The 23,569-nt window shown below is 48.2% G+C and overlaps 1 long non-coding RNA gene across 3 annotated transcripts; it reads left to right on the top strand.

Moving 5' to 3' along the window:
• The first annotated feature begins 13,513 nt into the window (after positions 1-13,513).
• Positions 13,514-21,046, top strand: LOC142835954 (uncharacterized). 3 transcript variants are annotated; one of them, XR_012907969.1, is made up of 4 exons: positions 13,514-13,733; positions 15,527-15,603; positions 19,436-19,605; positions 20,530-21,046. It is a non-coding gene; the product is annotated as an uncharacterized LOC142835954 (long non-coding RNA). The 3 variants fall into 3 exon arrangements; XR_012907967.1 differs by lacking the exon at positions 13,514-13,733 and adding an exon at positions 14,672-14,901; XR_012907968.1 differs by lacking the exon at positions 13,514-13,733 and adding an exon at positions 14,672-14,901 and having other exon boundaries at positions 19,436-19,609; positions 20,574-21,046.
• Positions 21,047-23,569: the final 2,523 nt, after the last annotated feature.

Below are 23,569 nucleotides of genomic sequence, written 5' to 3'. Positions count from 1 at the left end.
CAGCCTTCCTTTTATCTCGATGTTTGTGGGGTTTGTCATCAGTGGAATACTTTTTACTAGATAGCTTTTTTTCCTCATGGGTTAAACAGAAGTCTCTCATAGTCCTCAGAGTTACAGGAAAAAGCAGGAAAGCTTGTACTTAATTGACTTTAAGTCAGAAATGACTCTAGAAATGACTCTCCCACAGAGAAAACCAGCAAATATAAAATAGTCCTTCCTGGTAGACAGGGTCTTCCTACAGGGTCAAACACCTCCTCCTCACCTATGAAAGAGGAGGTGGCTCTGGGGTCTTTACCTTCATATCTGTCCCCTTACCCCAGGGAGGGCTCCCCACCCCAACTAATTAATTCTCTCTCTCTCTCTAAAGAAGAAGACTTTGCTAGGCTCACCAGACCTTAACTTCACTAGGCCTCAGTTCTCTTGCCACACCCAGTCCTTTCCTCAGGGTCTTTAGCTTGGAGAATAGTATCCAACAATGCTAGAAGCCAGCCACAGAAGTACTGGACCCAGAATCTTCTGAACTCTGAAGCCTGAGCCAACTCTATGCTGAGACTCCCAACCCCAAGATCCCTGGCCCTTATCTCACCAGATCCCCACCCTGGGCTCCAGGCCAGGAGCTTGTTGCCCTGAAGTAGGCCTGCTGACCTCCACCCTCATCAGGCCACCCACAGGGATGTTTCTCACCCACCCATGCTGCTCCAGCCTCTCTCTCTGTCCCCGCGTACTAGGCTGGCGCCTGTCTCTAGCCTTCCTTCACCTTTGGCTGACCAAATTCCTGTCTGAGTAAAATCTCCCTTGGGGCTACAAAAGACATCCTGCAGTCCTATCCCAACACCTTCACCTGAGGCTTGCCGTTGATATTCAAACAGAGCAGGGACCTGTCTCTTTCCCATACTACAAACTGTCCAGAGCATGAAGACAAAGCCATCCTGACCCGCTCCCCATAGTGCCCTCTGGCCCCTCTGTACAGGAGTCTATCTGCTCTATAACCGCCACCAACCTTAGTCACCTGATTGCTGGCATGGTTATTGAATAGGCTATGGCAGATACCATGAAGCTCATGGCCAGGGCTCTATCTGCGATCTTGAGTAACCACTGGGGTCTAGGAATCTATTCCCCTGCAGACAAGAGGAGATCCACGCATACATTCTTCCTGTCCCTGAAGACTCTGGTTTGAGCAGGGCCTGCTTACTTGACTTAGCATAGTGTCTGTCCATCTGGGTAGTCCTTCTCTTAGTGTGGTGTCGGGGCAGGGTGCTGGGAACTGGGTCTTCCTTCATCCCTCTGACCCCAGCACTAGACTGCCCATATTGCTACTGCTGGAAGCCACACTGTCTTCAGAGCCAACTCCTCAACAGTGGCCATTGCCTCTACCTTGTGTCCTATTAATGCACCCTTGGGGAAGGGCAAGTTGCTCCCTGCAAGGTTTATTACCCAGAGCTCTGGGTTCCTGCAGCAGCAGGAATAGTGTCTTAAGCAGGAACTAACTCTCCAGCCCTGGAAAGGACAATGTCGAGATAATAGAAACCCTGGCATACAACCAGGCACCCAGAAGACAAATCACCCGTGCCTGCATCTGTCCTGTAGAGGACAATAACAAAGGAGCAGGAAAAGGTTTCCTGTAGTGCTTGGTCTTATGACACCTTACTGTCAGGGAAAGGCCTAGCAGTTCATAGTATCAAACTACTGCTTCCTAGCAGGAAGCCACTCATGTCAAAGGCCCACAGAGCAGGAGAAAATTTAAGTTGTGTTTCCTAATCCTACCCAGGTTCTCTTCCAGTATTCTATCATTCCAATCTGTGTGCCCTTGGGCCAGTCACCTATCCTTGGTGTGACCAGTTCACCCCAACTTTCCTGGAGTCATTCTGGGAAAGCACCAAACCCAAGACCTCTCGCTGTCCTAGGAACAGTGGGGTGAATGCCCTGGCCTTTCCCCACAAGGAGCAGGTCTGCCCACAGGTCCTTATAGGGAGCAGTGTTTCATTCCAAGGTGGCACTGAAGGGGACACCGAAGCACCCAGCTCCTCAGAGTTCTAGGCCTGGCACCTCGAACCTTCTCTGACATCCATCTCTGCTGCTTGCATTTCCCAGAAGCATAGCTGGGAACAGGATCTGGTCACAGTTTGTCTGGGAACCAACTCGAAGTGCAGAATGAAAGAAGAATTGGAAGTGAGATACAGAGCAGTAGCAAGCTGGTGGCCACTGCGGGCGGCCAGGTCAACTACAGAGACTTTTGTAAGGCTGGGGAAAGCATGTCCCTGGAGGCAACATCTGGTGGGGGCTCCTGCTCAGGGAGTGCAGAGGCACTAAGTTCCAGCTCTGTTGGCTGGAGGCCTGCATGGGAACGCTGGATCCATGGTGGACATCGCCAGCGTCAGCTATGGTCTCCCTAATCATTCATAAAGGTGAAAGCGGCATGAGAGCAGACGGAATGCCCGCCTAGGTGTGTGTGTGTGTGTGTGTGTGTGTGTGTGTGTGTGTGTGCGCGTGCACCCGCTGCAAGGCAAGGGAGGAGAAGGGGCGTGTTGGGTGAACCACTTAGAAGTGGACTGCTTGGGAAGTTGAGATCCAGATGTAGGAACGATCAAGAGTGGAGAGGCTTAAACAAGAAAAGGAAGGGAGGGAAGAGAAAAAAGAGAAAGGAATGAAGGGAAGGATCTGAAAGTGGGGAAGGAAGAGATGCAAAGGAATAAAGAGGGAAGGGAAGAAGGGAGCCTGAGGAGAAGAACAAGAGGAAGTTCGTCACAAGCCAAGGATGGTGGCAATGCTTGTCATCCAGTGACGGGAATCTGGAGATATCAGGATCAGGAGTTTAAGGTCATCCTTGGGTACACAGTGAGTTGGAGGCCAGCCTGGGCTACATAAGACCCTCTTTCAAAAACTGAAAGATGAAAGGAAGGAAGGGAGAGAAGAGGGAGGGAGGGAGGGAGGGCCGGGGTTTGACCTAGAAGTTGAAAGTTTGTCTAGCAACCCCAGTATGGCAAAAACTAAAAGAAAACACAAATAAAACCAAGAATCTCCATTCTCCATCTAGAGCTGAAGGAGAGCGAGGGCTTCTTCTGTCCCAGAGGTTACAAAGGTCCAGAGAATGCCGGGACCCACCCAGAGCAGATGCCATAAACCAGGATCCAGATCGCTGAAGGAAGAAGGCCTTGGAGTGGATGAGGAGATAGCCCTAGGCCAGGTATGGCCAGCTATCCTGGAGGGAAGAGAACAGCGGTTATATCAAGCCACCCACATATTGTTGCTTTGACTGCTCGCACGATTGTGTTATTTTTCCGGGGAACCACAAGCATGATGTGTGAGCTCATTTCAGAGCAGGGTCCATGAAAGAACAGTAGCTTTGACTTGTCCTTTTCTTCTCCAGGCCTCGCTCATGTGCTCTTGAACACATACATGCACACACATGCACACATACACACACACACACACGCATGGAACCCAGCAGTTTGTGACTCACTGGCTCTCGGGTGGTAGGCAAATTGTTTAAGCTTTCATTGTCACAGATACTTCGCCTCTCACATGAAGCAGTAGCTGCCCCACAGCACTGAGAGGAAGAGAAGTAAGAGTGACCCCGAGTAGGCTGGGGACACAGTTCAGTTGGTAAAGAGGTTGACTACCTTACACAAGGTCTCGGATTGTTGCCCAGCACCGTTTAAGTGAGATATGGTGGTGCACACTTGAAATACCTGTCTCAGGTTGAGGTAGGAAGATAAAGACTTCAAGATTAGCTTCAGCTACGGTGAGTTAGAAGGTAGCCTGGCCGAGGTGAGATACTGTCTCAAAAAAAGAAGAGAAACAGGAAAAGCTGACCAACTACAAATTTCATCACTGTGTGTAATGGTTCATTTTGATAGTCAGCCTTATTGGATTAAGAAATACTAAGAGATGACTCAGTGGTTAAGGGGACCCAAGTTCTGTTCCTGGCACTCATGCAAAACAGTTCACAAGTGCCTGTAACTGCAGCTTCAGGGGGACCTGACACCCTACCCTGGAATCTAAAGGCTCGACACTCACATGTACACATACCCACACAGACACAAATCTATTCATAATTAAGAATAAAAAAGTTAATTATTCAGAAAAGAAATAATTTGGGGGTGAATCAAGCACATTTCTGGGGGTGACTGTGGGAATTCCCAGAAACATTTAGATTCTGAGGGCTCCAGCCTTGGCGAAAGGCTCATCCCTTGATGAAGTCACATGGTGTTATTGGCAGGTAGTGACTGGCAGGGGGCAGGGCCTATTGGAGAAAGCAGGTCACTGAGGGCGTATTCTGATGATGTATCTCTTCCAGGTCCCTTCCTGTGTTCCTCCTCTGCTTCCTGTCTGCTAAGGCATGAATAGTTTCCCCATCACTCTTGTACTGCCATGATGTTCTTCCCATGAGCCTGGGACTGGGGGACCCAGGTCTCCTCGCACTGAAATCCCGAGTGTCACAGGAACAGCTCACATGCTGTGTGAGGAGGGAAAAGAACCAGTGTTCACCAGTTTGGTCAGAGATGTGTGAACAACCTCTGAGAAGTGTTCTTAAAGGAAGAGTCACTGCCCTCTTCGCACTTTTGTTCTTCCAGCCTTGCTAGAATATGGATGTGATGGTATTTCAACAAACATTTTGGATCAGGAGGCAAAAGTTCTACATTAAGAAAGTGGATCAAGCCAGGTGTTGTGGCTTACATCCTTACATTGCCAAATCACTCTTTATTTTTTTTTATTTTTTTTATTTTATATTTTTTTATTTTATTTTATTTTTTTCAAATCACTCTTTATAACCTTCTCATGAGTCAGGCAGTGATGGCACACACCTTTAATCCCAGCACTTGTGAGGCAGAGGTAGAGGCAGTTGGGTCTCTGTGAGTTTGAGGCCAGCCAGGCCTACAGAGCTAGTTCCAGGACAGCTAGGGCTGTTACACAGAGAAACCCTGTCTCGAAAAATAAACAAACAAGCAACCAACCAACCAAACAAACAAACAACATTTTCATGCTCACTGGGCAGGCTTAACCCTGGGAAGGGCTAGGCCAATAGCACCTTGGAAAAGGGGAAGTCAAGAATAACTTGAGAAAGCCTGGAGAATTTGGAGTCAATCAATCAATCAATCAATCAATCAATCTCTGTCTTTCTCTCACTTTTTGTTTTGTTTTTGTTTTCTGGGACAAAATCTCACTATGTATGTAGCCCCCTGACTGGCCTGAAGGATGGCCTTAAACTCACAGAGATTCTCCAGCTTCTGCCTTTTGAGTGCTGGGATTAATAAAAGGTGATTTCCACAGTACTCCACCCTCTCCTTGGCCATAGCCATGAGAACACGCGTTTTAAGCTAAACTTTTTTTCTTTCCTTATCTCCCTCCCTCCCTCCCTCCCTCCCTCCCTCCCTCCCTCCCTCCCTTCTTTCTTTCCTTCCTGTTTTCCCTCCTTTCTTCCAGGAGAACATGTCTTCTTTGTGGGACCTATGGACATGGCTAGAGAAATCTAACTATTTACACATGGGACAGCAAGGCAGACATTGTGCTGAGCTTGGGGAGGCTGAACAGTTTGCCTGAATCCCTGGAGATGCTGAGATAGCTAGTGTCGCATGGCCTGCGGTACAGGTGGATTGGAGGTTGGAGGTTCCAGCCCTCTGGCCCATTACTCACACTTAGCCTCAAGAATCCTGACAGTTACAGATAAAAGGTCTCCAAGAACAGGCACTGGGGGTTCTGTGTGGCTGAGGAGGTGGAAACTCCAGTCCTGGAGCCACATTTCTCCTCTGAGTTCCCCCACCCAGTTAGGATTATTCCCTTCTGTCTCTCATGGCTCATGATGGCTGCTCGAGCTCCAGCCATTTTGTCTGCACGCAATAGGAGAAGAGTGTGCACCACACTCTGCGTTTCCTTCTAGATTTCTTAGATTGTAATGAGAAAACAAAATCCTGTCTCATTGCAAGAGGAACTGGGAAATGCAATTTTTTAGCTACTTGCCAAAGTAACCAGTTTTTAAAGATTGACAAGTGGAGGCTTGGAAAATACTAGAAGTTTCTACTGCAATATCCAGAAACAACAGAACCAGTGCAGTTCTCTGTCCTGGTACTGGCAATCACTCTGTACATGGTTGCCCAGATAGCTCTGTTTAATGGCCAAGAATGGGGTTGGTAGAAGCCTAACCTCTCTTGTGTGAAGCCCTGGGTTTCATCCCTAACATCAAGTAAACCAGACATGGTGGTGCATGCCTGCAATATTAGCACTCAGGAAGTGAAGGCAGGAGGATCAGAGGTTCAAAGTCATCCTCAGCTATGTAGTTAGAGAGTAGCATGGGCTACATCAGACCTTGTCTCAAAGTGGGGAGAGGGGATAGAGGTACTCAGATTGGTGCTATGATGTGAGTGGGTCCTGAACAAATGTTTCACAAAGAAGCCTAATATCAAGTATCAAATTGGGTTCTGCTCCTGTGGAAGTCCAGAGTGGGACCATACACAGACAGAAGGTAGATAAACTGGAGCTGGGAGATTGCTCAGTGGGTGGACGCTTGCCATGAAAGTGTAAAGAACCCAATAAACAGCCTGTGTGGTGAAAATTGTTTGCAACCACCATGCTGGGGAAGAGGAGACAGGAAAGTCCCCAGGGCTCCCTGGCCAGTCAGTGTAGCCTAATAGTAAGAGATCCCCCTCAAAACTCAAGGAGAATGCTGGAGCGATGGCTCAGTGTTTAGGAGCATTGGCATCTCTTGCGGAACTTAGGTTGGGTTCCCCACACCCCCATTGTCATACACATGCTCACAGCTATCTGTAACTCCAGTTCCAGGGGATCCAATGCCCTCTTCTGGTCTAAGCTGGCACTGCATACACGAGGTTCAGATATATACATGCAGACACTCACAAGAGTGAAAAATTTAAAGAAAATCTTTAAAAAGCACGTAGACAAGGGAGACAGCTCTTGAAGAACGATACTTGAGATTATCCACATGTACAAACATGCATGGGCACACACACTGCACATCAGTCAAGGTTCCCTAGAGGAACCGAACTTAGAGAATGAATCCATATATACATGAAATTCCATCTATATGGGATTTATTTGAACGGCTTACAGGATGTTGTCTAGATAGTCCCACAATGACTGTCTACCAATGAAAAGTCAAAGAATCCAGTGGCTGTTCAGTCCATGAGGCTGGATGTCCCAAATGACCCTCAGTCCACACCAAAACCCCGAAGAAGTAGACTATAAGCCACTGAGAGTGAGAACAAGCAGGCAGAGAGTGAGAGCTCCCTCCTCTCATGCCCTTTAAATGGGTTGCACCAGAAGGTGTGGCCCAGATTAAAGGTGCATCTTCCCATCTCAGATCTGGATTAAAAGTCACTCTTCCCATTTCAAATGATTTAATTAAGAAAAAATTCTTCACAGGTATACCTAGCCATTTGGATTCTAGTTAATTTCAGATGTAATCAAGTTGACAATCCATGCAGTTATGTAAAAACACACACAAGCATGCATGCAAGCTAAAACATACACACAGAAAGTAGTTCAGTTGTTGCTTGGGATGATAGGAGGGTGTAAAGGCTTAAGGACTTGGTGCTCTAGATGTGATAGAATATTCTAGAATGGACTATGGAGATGGTCACCCTTGTCTATGAATAGACTAAAAGCCATTGGATTGTACCCTTACAATGATTGATTATGTGGTACATGGATTATATCTCAGAACTGTCCTCAGAACCTTCTAGAAGACTGAATGAACAACCTGCCTTTGTCCTTTTCACACAGCCCTGGCACATGGTAACCTCCTTAAATTTATGCTTGGCCTCTTCCTCTCTGTTCTCACTGTGGCCTATTGGTTCCCACTGACTGGCTTCCATTTGTCACCTCATCCCAGTCCCACTGCCACCAAACCAACCCAAATACCCCTGAAACTAGAGTTACAGGTGGTTGTGAGCCATCATGTGGCTTTCCTCCAGCCTCCCTTTTCATTTGTTTCACCCTCTGTCTTCAGTCTCCTGAACTGCAGAGGTAGAGAGGCTAATTTATGAGTGTACCTTCTACTAAACCTGTTCTCGCTAAGAGTAAAAATCTACCCCACTGGTGCTTTGTCCTGTTGGCAGTGCCACACTTTCTAACAGAGAAAAGGACCCATCCCAGAGGCAAAAACTAGTAATGCTTTTAGTCTCTTTACTTCTAGCCCAGAAAAAGTAGTTTTCAAGCCAAGCAAGTTGTTTGCTCAGGAGAAGGAAGGGATTTATTCATTATGATGGTTGATCTGATGCCAACTCCATGGGGTTTAGAATCCATGTGCAGTGGTTTGCAAGAAAATGGCCCCAAAGGGAGTGTCTCTATTAGAAGGTGTAGCCTTATTGGAGGAAATGTGTCCCTTTAGGGGTGGGCTTTGAGGTCTTGCTTTTCTCAAGCTTCCCTCAGTGTGACAGTCAATTGACTTCCTGTTGCCTGTAAAATGTAGGACTCTCAGTTGCTCCAGAACCACATCTGCCTGCATGCTACAGTGCTCCCCATCATGATGATAATGGACTGAACCTCTGATTAAATGCTTTCTTCATAAGACTTGCTTGGTCATGGTGTCTCTTCACAGCAATAAAAATCCAAACTAAGACACATAAAAACAAATCTGTGGGCATGTCTGTAAGGGAGCCACTAGATTGGGATAATTGAGATGGTGCCTCCCACATGTAGGGGGCACCATCCCACAGGCTGGGGGGCCCCAACTGAATACAAAGGAGAAAGTGGGTTGAGCCCCAGCGTCCATCTTTCTCTGTTCCCTGACAATATACACAATGTGATGAGTCACTTCCTGCTACCATGTCTTCTCTCCATGGTAGGCTGTGTTCCTTAGAACTATGAGCCAAGTAAATCTTTCCTTCCTTAAGTGGCTTCTGTCAGGATTTGTTACCACAACGAGACAAGTGTCTAATGCAATCATGCAACAAAGTACTACAAAATTTAGTGGAGCAAAATACCATTTTTTTCCCCCAGGAATTTGAACTTCAGTCAAGGCCTTAGTGGGGTCATGTTTGCGTCTCCTGACGTCAGCAGAGCTGCTGGAAAACTCATCTTAGGATCATCTGAACACTCACTCTTTTGTTTTTTTGATGGTGGCTGTTGACCGAGACCTTAGCACACGTCTGTGTGGCTTCCTCCTGTGCCTGGAGGCTCCTCACAACACGGCAGCTGTTCCTCAAAGGTGAGTATTGAGAAAAAGGCACAGTCTTGTTGCGTACAACCAAGACTGGGGGCACTTAGTGACGTCTTCTCATCCTCTTCACCTGGCCCAGCCAGTTCCATCGACGTAAAAACAGCCATATCTAGATGGAAGGTTCTAGAAAAGTGTATGGTTAAAAAAAAGGTTACTGGCCATTTAAAATAAAATATCCTATTTACCTCTTCATTTTAAATGTGTCTCTCTCTCATGGCTGGGTGGCCTTATCCTCTCACCTCTCTAAAGGCCTGGGGATTTTAGGTCACCAGGATAAGAGTTTTTCTGCTTCCTGTCTGATCATATCTCGGACAGAAGCTAAATACTCCAAGAGTCGTGCTGGCCTGAGAGATGGAGAAGCCCTAAAAAGGAGAAACCAGCATGATCAAGAATCAAAAAGGGAGAGGACTAGCATGTGCAGGCCACAGAAGATACTGACGCAGGACAGAGGAGGGGACGGAGGGACAGGCATCAGCTGACTTCACATGGAGTCTGGCAAGTCTTGAGAGGGGTCAAAGCGAGATAAGAGAGTAAGATTTGCTCTATACAAAAATGACTTTGTGTTAAATGAAGCAGTTTTGAGAAGCATTTGGGAGACAAAAAGCATGGGTATCAGTGATGATGGGATAGCAGGGCAGTTGTGGGCAGCTGCCTCCCTGGGGTTTATTCACAGTTGGACCAGGGGAATCCCTGAAATCACGGCTAGGAGTCATCACCCCCACATACACACCCACAGCCTTATCCAGATCTCCTACACTTGTAAACAGTGTAACAACGCACATCTGAAATCTCAGCACTGGGAGGAAGAGACAGGCAGGCCAGCCTGGTCTACACAGTGTAAACAGTCTAACAACGCACATCTGTAATCTCAGCACTGGGAGGAAGAGACAGGCAGAGGCCAGCCTGGTCTACACAGTGAGTTCCAGGACAACCAGAGTTACAGCCACACCCTGTCTCAAGAACAAACAAACAAACAAACCCAAAACAATCATTAAAAAATGAAAGGTCTCCTAAATTATGGCCTTATTGTGAATCTAAGGTTTGAGCAAATTTACTGGTGACAAAAGCCAATCTGCCTTCAACAAAGGGGCTTCTCAGACAGCAAGTATGGGGCCAGAGACCCAATAGGCTAGGGAAGAAGTGAAGACAGGACACACACCCAGGCTTCACCACAGTCCTCCCACACTTGTCCTCCCAGAGAGTCTAACCCCTTCTGCCTCCGATTCCTTCCGTACAAATACCAGGGAAGGCAGAAGAGGACCAGCTGGGGCTCTTTAGAGGACCACTCTAGAACCAGCTCAGGCCCTCCTGGGCTCCCTGACCTGCATATCTTAGCTGACACCACTGTGTCCAGGCAGCAAGGACACAGGATCAATAAACCCTACTGACGGTTGAAGTGGTGGTACAGGACTGTAGTCCCAGCATTCAGGAGCTAAAGGCAGATGGAATAGGACATGAGATTTTAGTCTCAAGAAAAGAAAAGAAAAAAAAAACAGAGAAAGATGACTTGCATTGAATGAGCTATTTGACTCAAAGAATGTGAGGAGTATATTATTTTATACTAATATTATTTTGGGACTGGGGATGTAGCTCAGTGGGTAGAGGATTTGCATGAAGCCCAGAGTTCCATCCTCAGCACTGCAGAAGCTGATGTGGTGGTGAAGGGTGCAGGCCAAAGCACCTTGTCCTAAGCACTGCCATTTTACCTGCAGGGTGAAACAAAGTTCAGGTTTCCAAGCTCGAGGGCAGTTGGTGTAATGGATTAATTAAAAATACTGCAGGATCCCTGTTGGCTGCAGCAGCAGAAACGCTGCAGGTTCCCAAGTAATGGCAGCGGGTCAGTGTGGCAGCAGGCAGTGGGCATGCCGTGAGACCACAGGTCTCCGAAGGTGGCTGGCTGGTCCCGGGCAGGGAGCCACAAGGCAGGCGAGAGACAGACGGATAGGCACACCATACAGAGTGAGGTTGGATATTTATTTAGTGGCTTATGGGGAAAGGGAGAAGAGCAGAGAGGCAGAGAGAAAGAGAGAGACAGAGAGAGAGAGAGAGATGGAGAGACAGAAGCTGCCTCTTTGAGAGGGAGACAGAAAAGGAGGGCTGGAAGCTGAAGATCAGCCTGCCTTAGCAGAGGGATGAAGGGTAGGTAGGTATGTCTTGTCTCTTAAAGAGACAGGACAGACCATTACAGCTGGGACTCTTCCAATAGCTGATCCATCTCCTCCCTAAACCATAGGAGTAGCTGTCATGCATCTTTAGCTCTTTAGAAACATGGCTGTTCCTAAATGAATGTGATTGGTTGTACTAAAAGGCTCCCATTGCCTATTGGTTGACAATGATGAAACATTTAAGGAAGTTCCTGATCTCTAAATCCTAATTGGTGAAAATTGTAGCTGTAACTTGGCAACAAATATTCTTGAATTTTGTGCTTATAAACCCCAGTTCTGCCACTGCTCAGAGCCGTCAGGAAAACAGGGCTCCTGAGTCCTTGTCCTGCAGCCCTGGTCCATCAGTGACCCTTACATCATGAATTGTTGAAATCTTTGGAATTCTTAAGTGTTGTCTCTCTTTTTCCTGGTGGCTCCTAACCGGCTAGGTCTAACAGTGGACACACCTGTGATCTCAGTGCTGGGGACTTAGAGGCAGGAGGATCATAAGTGTAAGTCCAGCCTGAGATAAATGAGACCCTGTCTCAAATAATAATAGTAATGTTATAATAAAAATAACAACAATCATAATGGTGATGATAGGAGCTAGAGAGACAAGTTGGTGGTTGAGCTTATCTGCTGTTCTTTGAAAGACCCAAGCTCTGTTCCTACACTTTCACTGAGCTGTTCACCAGTTCCAGAAGAATCTGACACCTTCTGCCTCCCCAGACACCTGCACTACTGGCACATAACCACACACACAACTAAAATCAATGAAAAATTTAAATAATAAAATATGTGTAACTGTTAAAACTACGTGGCGTACTAGAATGCAAAATTGATGTGTGGGCTTTCAGAGAGCAAGAACTTGAGACCACTCTCACAGGGACTCGGGCTTGGTTGTATAAAGCCAAGCTTTTTCTGGAATGTGGTAGGACTCTTTGACGTTTGTGGAAAAGTTGGAGAAATACCACAGAGTTCCTTAACACCCGCAGTTCCCCAGGGTGGCTCTGCACATGGCTCTTGCTGTGTCAACAGAGCTTCGGGCTACACACAGAGAAGTCACCTCTCTGTGTTCCAGGTATAGCAACTGCAGATGCCTGCCAATAGGAGCTGCTCCAGAAGACTTCTTCCCGGAATCCTTCCTGTTGTTGCTGCCTCTGGTTGCACAGAGCAATCCCTGTCACCTTCCATTCCCACTGGGCCACAGCCAGCCCCTGCGGACTTTGGTCAGCAGTGAGCAGGAGAGGACTTGGAAGGGGGCAGCCAGACCTTGTCCTGGCCAGTCTGTGTTGGTTCTGGCTTTGCCCAAGTCTACCACTTTGCCCTTTGCCCCTTGTCAATGAGTACCAGTGGTTCTAGATTAGAAAAAGAGAAGAAAGGATTGCCTGAGGAACTCACATGCTTGATGGGGTGAGGGGCTGGAGGCAAGGGGTAGAGCCCAGTGTGGTCTAAGAAAAGAAGATGGGAAAGAAGAGAGTGCACAGGGGAGAGATGAGAACGTTCATGGACTGTTGTCTTTACTGATGTGAAGACAGAGCCATGTGCCTGTTCCAGTCAGGTCCAGTAGCACTGCAAGGACCACAAGCATCCCTCCGACATAGTGGGTTTTTGCGACCTGGCCTCATTCCCCGGGAAGTTCAGTATGAGGGAGACACAGCTTATTCTCAGGGAGCCCCAGTCTGAGGGAGATGTGCCCTGTCTTCAGGGAGCACTACAAGGATAGGATGGCCCTGACCAGGCTCTCTGGACTCCCTACTCCGAGGGAGCCTCTGCATAGGCCCCTGTCTCAGTCACAGCAGGAACTGCTGTCTTTGCTCCGGATTCCTGTAAGCAGAGGTGGGAAGCCCAGGAGCTGAAGCACTTTTTAGTCACTTACTTTATTGTCTTTTTGAAGGTGACTCAGCTGTAGGAAAATCAGAGCTCTGGAGTGAACCCAGTAAGCCTGAAAGGGACAGTAATGAGTGAGAATCTATTGACACAGTCTGGGTGTCTACTGGGCCTTGCTCAACTGGTCACCACAGCCATAGGAACCATTGCCAGAAGCAATGAGGTGATCTGGGCCTAGAGGACACCCAGTCCTCAAGAAGCCTGGCTGCAGGGCTGGCCCTCGATTCAGGCAGGAGCTGTGTATAGACACAAAAGTCCAGCCATGTGGCCTGGCCAGCAGGCTGCTGGTCAAACCACTCTGTGGGAACAGGACAGAGACTCATGCAAGGCCCCTCTCAGTTCTTGAATCTGCCCTGGTCAGCCACACCTGACTCCCTCAGAGCTGCCCTCAGGCTCTAGGTTGAGTGGCCATATTTGTGGGTGTTTTAAGTTCTCACTTGAATTCTGAAACCTCAAGAAAAGGAGTTGCCTGGAGCATAATGGATCTAGCTTTGGAGAAAACAGGACTGGATGTGCCTCAATTGGTAGAGTATTTCCTAGCATGCATGGGACCATGGGTTCGATCCCCAGCAAGACTCATAAACTGGGCATCATAGTAAATATCTGTGAACCTAGGAAAGGGGAAACGAAGGCAGGAGGCTCAGAAGTTTAAGGCCATTGTTGATGGCAGCCTTCCTGGGATACATGAGACCCTGAAGAGGGGAGCTGGGACAAGAGGAGAGGAAGAACAAGAGAAAAACTGACTCTAAAACTTCCAATTTTCTTAGCAGAAAGTGGGGGTACAACATACAGGGGACTCTAGACCTGTTCCTTTCCCCAGGAGTGTGAGAGGAGGGCACATCTTTAAGATGAAAGGGACCTTTGAACCCACCTGGAAACAAAGCTCCGGGCAGGGAAGGGCTTGTCTGCAGCTGGAGTCCCCTGGCTCCCTCCCTTTGCTTGACCCTCCTCCCTGGTACCTGGACACTGGGCTCTGGGCCAGACTAAAACCCATAAGGAGACATGCCGTTCTGAGCTTCTCTAGTGGAGCAGGATGGGGTGGGGTGGCCATGGCGGTGGCCAACAGGCTCCGCCCAGGGTGGGCACATTTCATCATCAGAAGGCCTGGCCAGGGCTGGCAGCTGCTGCAAACCTTGAACTAAGATCCCTGTCCTGGCTCTTAGATAAGTCTCTAGGACACTCTGTCCTGGCCAGCAAAATGAAAAGGGCCCAGCTACCTCTGTCCACTGAGGCAGCCCTGGGTTTTTCAGAGCTGGCATCCAGGCACGAATGGGGGTCCACCTGGTTATCTCCACTGTCCCCACCTGTGAGTATTCACAGGTGGTAAAAAAATGTCATTCCAGGTTGTCTGGCTGGTCATTAAGTCCCCAGTAAGCCAGCGAGATGGTTAATATTATTGCCACTGTTTTAAAGGATTACGACACTGGGCCTGAGAATGACAATGACCTGCCCAGATGTCCCAGCCGGCACCTGATAGAGCTGAGAATATTATGTCCCCAATCCTTGCCTTTCACTGCCAAGGACCCAGATGCTGCTCTCTCCCTCAGTCTCCAGGGAGAAAGATGCTTAGACACTGGGCACAGGAGACACAGTCTCCAGAGAAATTCCTGTGGCTGCAAGTGCCAGGGGCCGGGGCCAGGACCCTTCGCTTGTCTATAGCAGAAATGAATGCTTTACCTGGTCGCCCTGTAGGTAAGGGACAGGAGCTAACACCAGGAAAGAGAGGTGTCTACTAGGTGCCAGCCTGGGTTAGCTACTTACAAACTGAAGATACTGGTGTCTGGGAGAATACAGGAATAGCCTTGACTGGGGGCTACCAAGGCTCCCTTGGATGTGGCCTACCCAGTGTGTCCTTAGGGACACTCATGAAGGCACTAACACCTTTTACTAGGTTGCTGAACGATACTGGTCAGTGTGGCCAGCTGACTTGATGATGGGCAGTGTGTGGAACAGACGGAGGCTGAATTGGTATCTTTCTGAATTCCTGGAACAGCCCACAAAACAAGAAAATGGGAAGTGTGCTTGTTCAAGGTCAGCCACGAATTTAAAATTCAAGACTGGAGGACTGGAGGGATGTTCTGGAAATGCTGATCTTACGGTTCTAGCATGATCCTGCCTCCTTCATACTGACCCCACCAAGCACATTAGTCAGTGTGTGTGACTGTAATGCAGTGCTTGATGTAGATCACCTTACAAAGAAGAAAGGTTTAGTCCGTTTTACAGCCTCAGAGGGGTCAATGCATCATGATTTGCCTGCTATGTTGGTTTGTGTCAGCACAGCCCCAGGAAGTTTAAACTCTGTACTACTTCTCAACAGCGCTCTGGCTGGGGACCAAGCCTTGAACACTTGAGTATTCGGAGAATACTTCAGATGCAAGCTGTAGCACCAAGAAGGTGAGTTGCTAAAACCATCCCTAAGCTGCTTTCTCAGCATTTTGTTTGTGATGTTAATGCACTTTGTGCATCCTTTGCACTGTAGTATGAGCTAGTGGTCATTGCACGCTTAGCAAAAACTCAGCGAGGAACAGGGCAGTGAGGGAAATATAGAAGTGCACGGAGAGGTTGGGGTAGAGAAGGGACAACGGGGGAACATGTAGGGTTTGGGGCCGGGAACATTGCGGCACTGAAAAAATTTAGGCAATGGAGAGAGAATTTGAAAGAGGTAGAGAACTCAGGGGGATAGGGAGCTCAAATGAAAACTTTATTAGACTATATCTCCTCCCTGGGGTGAGGAGCTGGGCCTGGGGTTACTGAAGAGTCCTACCCACCCACCTCGGGGGGACCTACCCGCCCACCAGTGGCGGGGGCTTCTCTGAATTGTACTGGGACACCTGGCTGCCTTGAAGGCATGAGGACCTGAGTTCAATCCCCAGAACCCACAGAGGAAAGTTGGGAGTTAAGTCTCTAACCTGGGACTAATGGTTAGGGTATCTATATAACATCAAAGCAGACTCGGCCATCTGGTTCTCTCAGCATCCCTCCTCTCCCCCAAACTTCTCCAGCCTAGGGGCTAGGCTGCCCTTCTCCCAGCTGCCCTTCCCTATATAACCCAGACATTTTGGTTACCCCTCCTCTTTTGGGCCCCCTGGTTGCTGTGCCTGGTTCTCTTTTCTCCCTCCTCTCTGCCTTCCCCCCCTTACATGGCTCACAGTCATGTCCACTCTAGACAATCCCAGTTGTCGCTGCCTCTGGCTATGCTCTCCCACTTATTTACAATAAGCCTTTCTTCTTTCCTTTTTATTTCTGGTTTTCATTCATTGAGCACAGTAGTACACACCCATAAGCCCAGCACTGAGGAGGTAGAGACACACGGAGATTCTTGGGACTTCCTGGCTGACCAGCCCAATCAACAAGCTCCTTGACTCTAAACACAGGTGTAAAATGACACTGGGGTTGTCTTCTGACTTCAACATGCAGGCAACGCACACACACACACACACACACACACACACGAGCATGTACACACACTCACAAACATACAAGAATAAAAAAAAATAAAAGAGGTGAGGAGCCTCACTGAATACCTGGCTCAAGTTTTTTAGCTGCCATAAACTGGCAGTAGGGATGCCTGCTCTCTGTGAAAGTGTTCAGGCCTCATCCCCAAGGTAACTAAACCTGTGTCTTTTTGTTTTCATTAATTTTTGTTGACGTCACCCACTTGCTCCTCCGTCCACCTGTAGCGTGGAGCCAAGGGCACGAAGCCAGAGAAAACAAACCAACAAACTGTAAAGAAGAGGCATTTAAATGGGTACTATTTTATTCCCTGCGTGAACTACAGCTAATACTTTGATGGATATCCTTCTGAATGCTCTCATTCCCTCCATCCCTCCCTCTTTCTTTCCTGAGAAACTCGCAGTTTTCCCACCTTGACCTTCCAAGTGCTGAGATCACAGGCATGAACTGCGCCAGTCTCCCTCCTGGGAAGTACCTTGGACACCCAGAGAAAAACAGGTCTGTGGACCTACATAATAGGTCCAGTTACAAACTCATTTGCATAGATTAATCTGTCACGCTTATTTGCATCAGTTACCTTGGAACGCAGACCAACACTCCCAATTCCGGAGGACAGGCGGCCCTCCCGCTTCCAGGCACACCGTGGAGTCATGGCTTGGCGCTGGGATTTGTGGATTCTCAGTGTACTCCATTCCATCTCCCTGGCCTCTCTTCAGGCAGCTGCCTTTGTTGTGGGCTCAAGAGCAGAGTTTTCAGCCTGAACAATGATCTCAAAAGGACCCTGGATGTGCAGCTTCTATCTGCACCCAATCCACTTAAGGCTGTTCAGCCATTACCACAAAAGTCACTTCGAAGCCAGGCAGTGGTGGTGCACACCATTAATCCTAGCACTCAGTGGTCAGAGGTAGGTATATCTCTTGTGAGTTCAAGGCCAGTCTGATCTACAGTGTGAGTTCCAGGACAGCCAGGAATATACACAGAGAACCCCTGTCTTAAAAAACCAAAAAAGAAAACAGAAAGCCACCTCGTGCCAATTATGCCCCATTGACACCATGCTCCAGTAGGTTTCCCTGTACAGATTAAGGGCTTGGAATGTTATTAATAGTGGGTGACCGCTTGGAAGGCTGGGAACGTCACAGATTTAAGGTAACATAGAAATACCCTCTTCTAAAGATAGAGAAACAGTAGCTACCACACATTCACCAGCATCTTCTCCATTCCTCTCCTTCCTGTGTTATTTAACCTTCATAGGCATATCCCAGGCTGTTCCTAGATCCCACTTTACAGACAGTGAAACTGAGGTACAGGGGTATAAGCTGATTTGCTTAGGGTTGGCTGGCAAAGCAGTTAAAAAACCATCATTCTTCCCACTTCCCAATTCTGTGATGTCCAAGGAAAGAGAGTCAGTAGCTGTCAAGAGTGTTGCTTAGTCCTAGTGGTCAGTATTACTGCAAAAGGTCAAGCCTATTTATGGCCCCGAGGCACCTTTCTGTCATTGAATACTGACTTTCAGAAGACCTTGAAGGTCTCTAACTCTTCTACTGAAAGCAATCCTTATTGCCTGCTGGTGCAGATGGGGTCACTATGGAAATCAGTACTGCTTTACAGAGACAAGCTGTAGGGGGTGCCAAGGCATGAAACAGGAGACTCTTACGTGTCCCTTAGAATGGGTACTACCTTAGTTATATTCCATGGCCTGGGACCCTCAATCTCCACACTCTGTCCCAGGCTTTCAGGTTGCCCACACTCCTCCCACCCCACCCCCGTTTGCCAGCTTGTTCCTTTTCTGAAGGATTAATTGAACTGGAAGTTTCCTCAGACCTGGTTTTCTGTGGATGACCAAGAGGTCATCCCCATGTCTACCGAATTCTGAAAACCTCTTTGTGTGCCAGACTTCAGAAGGGGACCCTGTGGTGGACTGCAGTATCTGGGCAAGGGTCATGATTGGCCTGTGTAGATCAGACCCAGATGCTCCGTGCGTCCTCATAGAGGAGTAGGGGGCACAGCACTGAGGAACTCCTGAAGGGAATGAAGGAGTTTCAAAAAGCTGCAGGTAGGGGGCACCGTGGTGAAGTGCCTGCCTAGTTTATGCTGGGTTCTGTCCCTAGTGCAAGAAAGGGCTGAGGGCTTCTGGTGTCTCAGCAGGCACATACCCCAGAGACAAGAAAGGAAAACGTGAGGCTGGCAGCCTAGTGGTATCTGCTGGGACAATCCACATATCCTGAGATGGGGGAGAAATTGAGATGCTCATACAAGCTTGGGCTGGGCAGCTAGCTGGGCTCCCTGCTAGCAAGTAAAAAAAAAATCTGCTTCTCTAAGAACAAGAGGAGAGAGAGAGAGACAGAGAGAGAGAGAGAGAGACAGAGAGAGAGAGAGACAGAGAGAGAGAGAGACAGAGACAGAGACAGGGAGAGACAGATGATGAAGAAAACCCAAGAACCAAGAACCAGGGTTGGGAGGAACCTTTTGGATAGGAACAGCCTGACTAGTGAAAGTTGGGGACCAAGAGCTGATGGCAAGGGACACAGGGCTGGTCTGCTGTGAACTACAGGCAAAACACCCATTTGGACAGGAGGAGGGTGACAATATTTAAATGGCTCTTTGCCCAATGTCCCCAGGACTCCACTTCCAATCCTTTGCCACTCTGGAGCACCCCTATTCACCCCTCCAGAGTGGCGGTTTTGTTTTCTGTGCTGGGGATGGAACGTGGGACAGGCCAGTGTCCTGCCACTGAGTTCTTCATCCAACCCCAGTGTACAAACTTGCGTTCTAGACAAAAACAAAAGTGTCCAGATCGCCCCTGCCACCAACTCTTAGAAAATGCCAGGCCACCCACCGGAAACACCTGGGCGTTTCCTAGTTCCTGCCTGTCCAGTGAGGTGCCATCTGCCCACCTCACATCAGATGCCTGCTTCCTTTTCTGGGCATCTGTGAGTGACGCAGGTAGGTATTGCCCTCCTCTTTATCTTCCCGACATGTCTTTCTCCCACAGATGGTAAAGTTCCATGAATCTCAGATCCCAAGGGAGCTCTGTCTGAGCCTGGCCAGAGCAGCTGCTTTGGTGACTGCCTCACTAAACAAGAGATCTTTGAGTCCTTACTGGTCTTTTAGTCATCCTGGCCCAGATCAGCGAAGAGTTGACTGTCAAGCCCTCCTGGGCCTACCGAGCTTTTTCTGTTTTTCAGAATTGAAATCCCTTGTCTGCTATGACTCTCACGGCCCACCCCTGTTTTCCTAGCCTTAAACACTGGCACATTGGAACAACTATGGGTCCTGGACAGGTTCAAAGTACCTGCCCTTCAGGGCCTTGAGCTTGAGCAGGGACCAAAACCACGTGGCACACAGTTCTGCTTGTCCCACCATTACATGTTCTGTTAATGGTAACAGTCCTAATACTGAGGCTGTAGATTAATCCCTGCTGTGTGAACTTGATGTAAGCTGAGTCACAGGTATGTCTCTGATGGAATGCAATTTCTTGAATTCAACATGGTTTTGAGTGTCTTCCTAATTATTGCGCATAATAATTACTTTTTTTTTTCTTTCTTTGGATTTTGGTTTGTGTGTGGTGGGAGTAGCCATTTGTTTTAGAGACAGGCCTTCTCTGTGCACCCAGGCTAACTTGGAACTCATGATCCTCCTAACCTCAGCCTCCCAAGAGCTGGGATTACAGATGCAGAGAACAAGACCCTTATACTGTAACAAAGAAAAAAGACGAGGGAATTCAGGTCAGCCAGAGCCACATAGTAAGACCCTGTCTCAAAAAAAAAAAAAAAAAAGAGTCTGGTGTGATGATTTGGTGTTTGTTGCAAGACTAGTTTTTCCAAATCCCTGATCTTGAGTGGTTCCTTGGCCTCTTTTTTCCCACAGTCTGGGAATTCAGAGAATCACAACTTTGTTTTTTTTCCGGAAAGTCCCCTTCCCAAGTTCTCCATCCTATCGGTTCAAGAACAAAGTCTTGTCTAATGAAGACACCTGGGCCTTGAGATGGTTGCTTCCTTTTCTGAACCTGCACTCAGTCACGTAGAAGACTACCTGTAACTTCCCAGCATGCTTCAGTCACCAGCTAGAGGAGAGGATGAGCGCTAAGAGCACCTCAGACTGAACCTGGAGCATCATGGCTTATCTGTCACACAGGCGTGTATCATCACCTCTTGGCATCAGCTTTCTCCCTACTGCTGGACAATAAAGCTACTTCTCCATTCTCACTGGGATGCTTCCAGAGCCTCCCTCCCAAACCTGGGCTCTCATGAGCTGGGAATGGTCTCATGGTCAGTCTCTACATCCTCGAGTATACAAGTACTTACCTTCAGAAAAATTTCTAGATGCTTTCCCCAAGTGCCTGCACACCTTTTAAAAATTTCCTTTAAATAAATAAATAAATAAATTGTGTGTGTGTGTGTGTGTGTGTGTGTGTGTGTGTGTGTGTGTGTATTGTACCACATGTGGAGGTTCGAGGACAACTTTCTGAATTCAATTCTCCTGTCCCACCATATGGGTCCTGCTAATCAAAGACAAAATTTCAGTCTTGGCAGCAAGCACCTTTACCTGCTGAGCCATTTTGCCAGCCCAGGGCACAGGTTTTTAGGCACACTAACATGCACTTCCCCCATGCACAATGGGAAGAAGACTGGTAACAGTGTTGAGTCAGCAGTTGGACAAGGTGGGGGAGACAGAAGTCGCAACAATCTATACTTTAGAATGGAAGCATTTTAAAGATTGTATTATTTTATTTTTAATTATGTGCATGTGTGTGGAGTGCAGGTGCCTGAAAAGGCCGGAAAAGGTCAGATCCTTGGGAGCTGGAATTACAGGTGGTGGAGAGCTGCCCAGTTTGGGTGCTGGGATCCAAACTCAGGTCTTCTGACTGTCCACTGCTGTTTGATGGAGTGGCAAGTATCAGGGAATAGAGTCCCTGGGAGTCCAGCTTCGGGGAGGGAAGGTTAACAAACCAGTGAGGCAAAGAGTAAACTAGCTAACCACATCCATAAATTCCCAGGGGCTGCAGCGCTAAGGTGTGGCCCAGGCACTGCTGACAATCTGGAAAGACTTGCTGGTTGGGAACCCTGGGAAGGCACGGGGATAAGGAAGAAGAGGAGGCAGTAGTGAGGATCCTCTGAGTGTGGGTGCTGCTCCCTTTCTTCTTCCTTCCCAGAACGTTACACCGTCCTCCTTCCTGATCCTGGTCCCCACCACATACTCCTCGCTGTTTAAGAATACTGGTTAACTCTCACTCATGAATATCTCCCTCACCTACCCACTGGGTTCCCAGCCCTGACCCAGGGGTACCTGTTTCTGTAAGGGAACCAACAGGAAGTGCCTGAGGCACTGGCCTGGAGGGCCAGCACCACTGGCAGCTCTGCCTCTATCAACCACTAGTATGCAGCAAGCATAGGCTATTGTCTGTTAGAAAAAAATCCTAAGATGAGCCACTCCCCTTGTGCACAAAAATCCAATTAAAACAGATTAAGCCAAATTAAAATGCCCATGTTTTTATTAAGTACAGCGCTCTCGGCTGGCCAAGAGCATGGCAAGGGAGACAGAAAACTAGGGAGCACCTGCAAACCCGGGACTATGTGTTCCTTCTCTGGGAGCTCACTTAAATACCCTGTGAGAGTGGTCCTGACCCTCCCCTGGGGAGGGGTCAAGACCTGGCATGCTGGGATTTGGAGTCTAGACCCGTGCAACTCCCAGGCCAGGGGGATGGGATGGATGCCAGGGGCTAGGGTGACCTCCCAACTTAACACTGACTCCTGGTGAGAATTGCTACTCAGGGTTACCCCTACAGGCATGTCACTTCCTCCCTGTTTGCTTGCTCATTCATTCATTCTCTCACTCACTCACACATTCATTCAAGACAAGGTCTCATGCGCCCAGACTGGCCTCAAACTCACAATGTAGCCGAGCATGTCCTTAAATTTTGTTCCTCCTGCTGCTACCTCCTGAGTGCTAGGATTATAGGCATGCGCCACCATGGCCAGTTGATGTAGTGGTAGGGACTGAACTCAGGCTTTGGGTATAACAGGCAAGTGCTCTACCAACTGTAAACTCTGCTGTTCTGACAGTTAGAGATGCAGATGCTTAACTGTCCGAGCTGCCTAAACACACTCTAAAGAGGAGCGCCTGAAGAACACTGTGAAGAGGAAGGATCTCTTACTGATATGTTCTCTGTTTCCTTTCATAAGTAAATTATAAATACTTGATCTCTCATTTGAGTTTTGAAAAACTTTCAGCGTCTGTCTGTCTATCATCTAGTTATTCCCACTTTGTGGATAGGAACACTGAACTCCAGAGGCTTATGCCACGTCCATAAAACCATGTCAGGTTGTGGTCAGTTAGCATGTGATCAGCAGCTCATGGCCTCTCTTCCCCTTCCCCACCCATCCCCTACATAGACAAGGGTGGCCTTGAACTCTCCCTGTCCCTGCCTACTGAGTACTGGAATTATAGATCATTTCTTTTGTGTTCTAAAGACAGATCTAGAATCTTTGTGGTTAAAGAGGCTCAGATACCACATTTAGTATGGTGATGCACGCCTGTAATCTCAGCACTTGGGAAGTAGAGTTCAGGAAGAGCATGGGTTATATTGCAAGTCCCATATTAATTTCAGAAGGCTAACAAGTCTCAAAACTCGGGGGTGGGAGGAGCGGCAGAGAAGCCAGGGTGGCCAGAGTCTGGGAAGGAGCCGGAAGGCTGCAGAGGTGGGGGCAGAGGGCCCAGAAATCTCTGTTGACCTCTGCTCCTTGGACCTCGTGAGTCTTGCGGTCATCAGTGCCTGAATCCCCACCTGACTAGCTCTAGTAAATGATTAAGAATTGAGGATGGCAGTAGAGATGGTTATTGTTGGAGGCAGAGGTCAGGAAGTATGATGGACGTGTGCAAGAAGCACAGGTACAGAGCAGGGAGATGG

The sequence above is a fragment of the Microtus pennsylvanicus genome, chromosome 15 (genome assembly GCF_037038515.1).
Source record: "Microtus pennsylvanicus isolate mMicPen1 chromosome 15, mMicPen1.hap1, whole genome shotgun sequence".
NCBI classification, from domain to species: Eukaryota; Metazoa; Chordata; class Mammalia; order Rodentia; family Cricetidae; genus Microtus; species Microtus pennsylvanicus.
The sequence above is the reverse complement of the archived record's forward strand: the minus strand, read 5'-3'. Positions and strand labels throughout refer to the sequence as shown.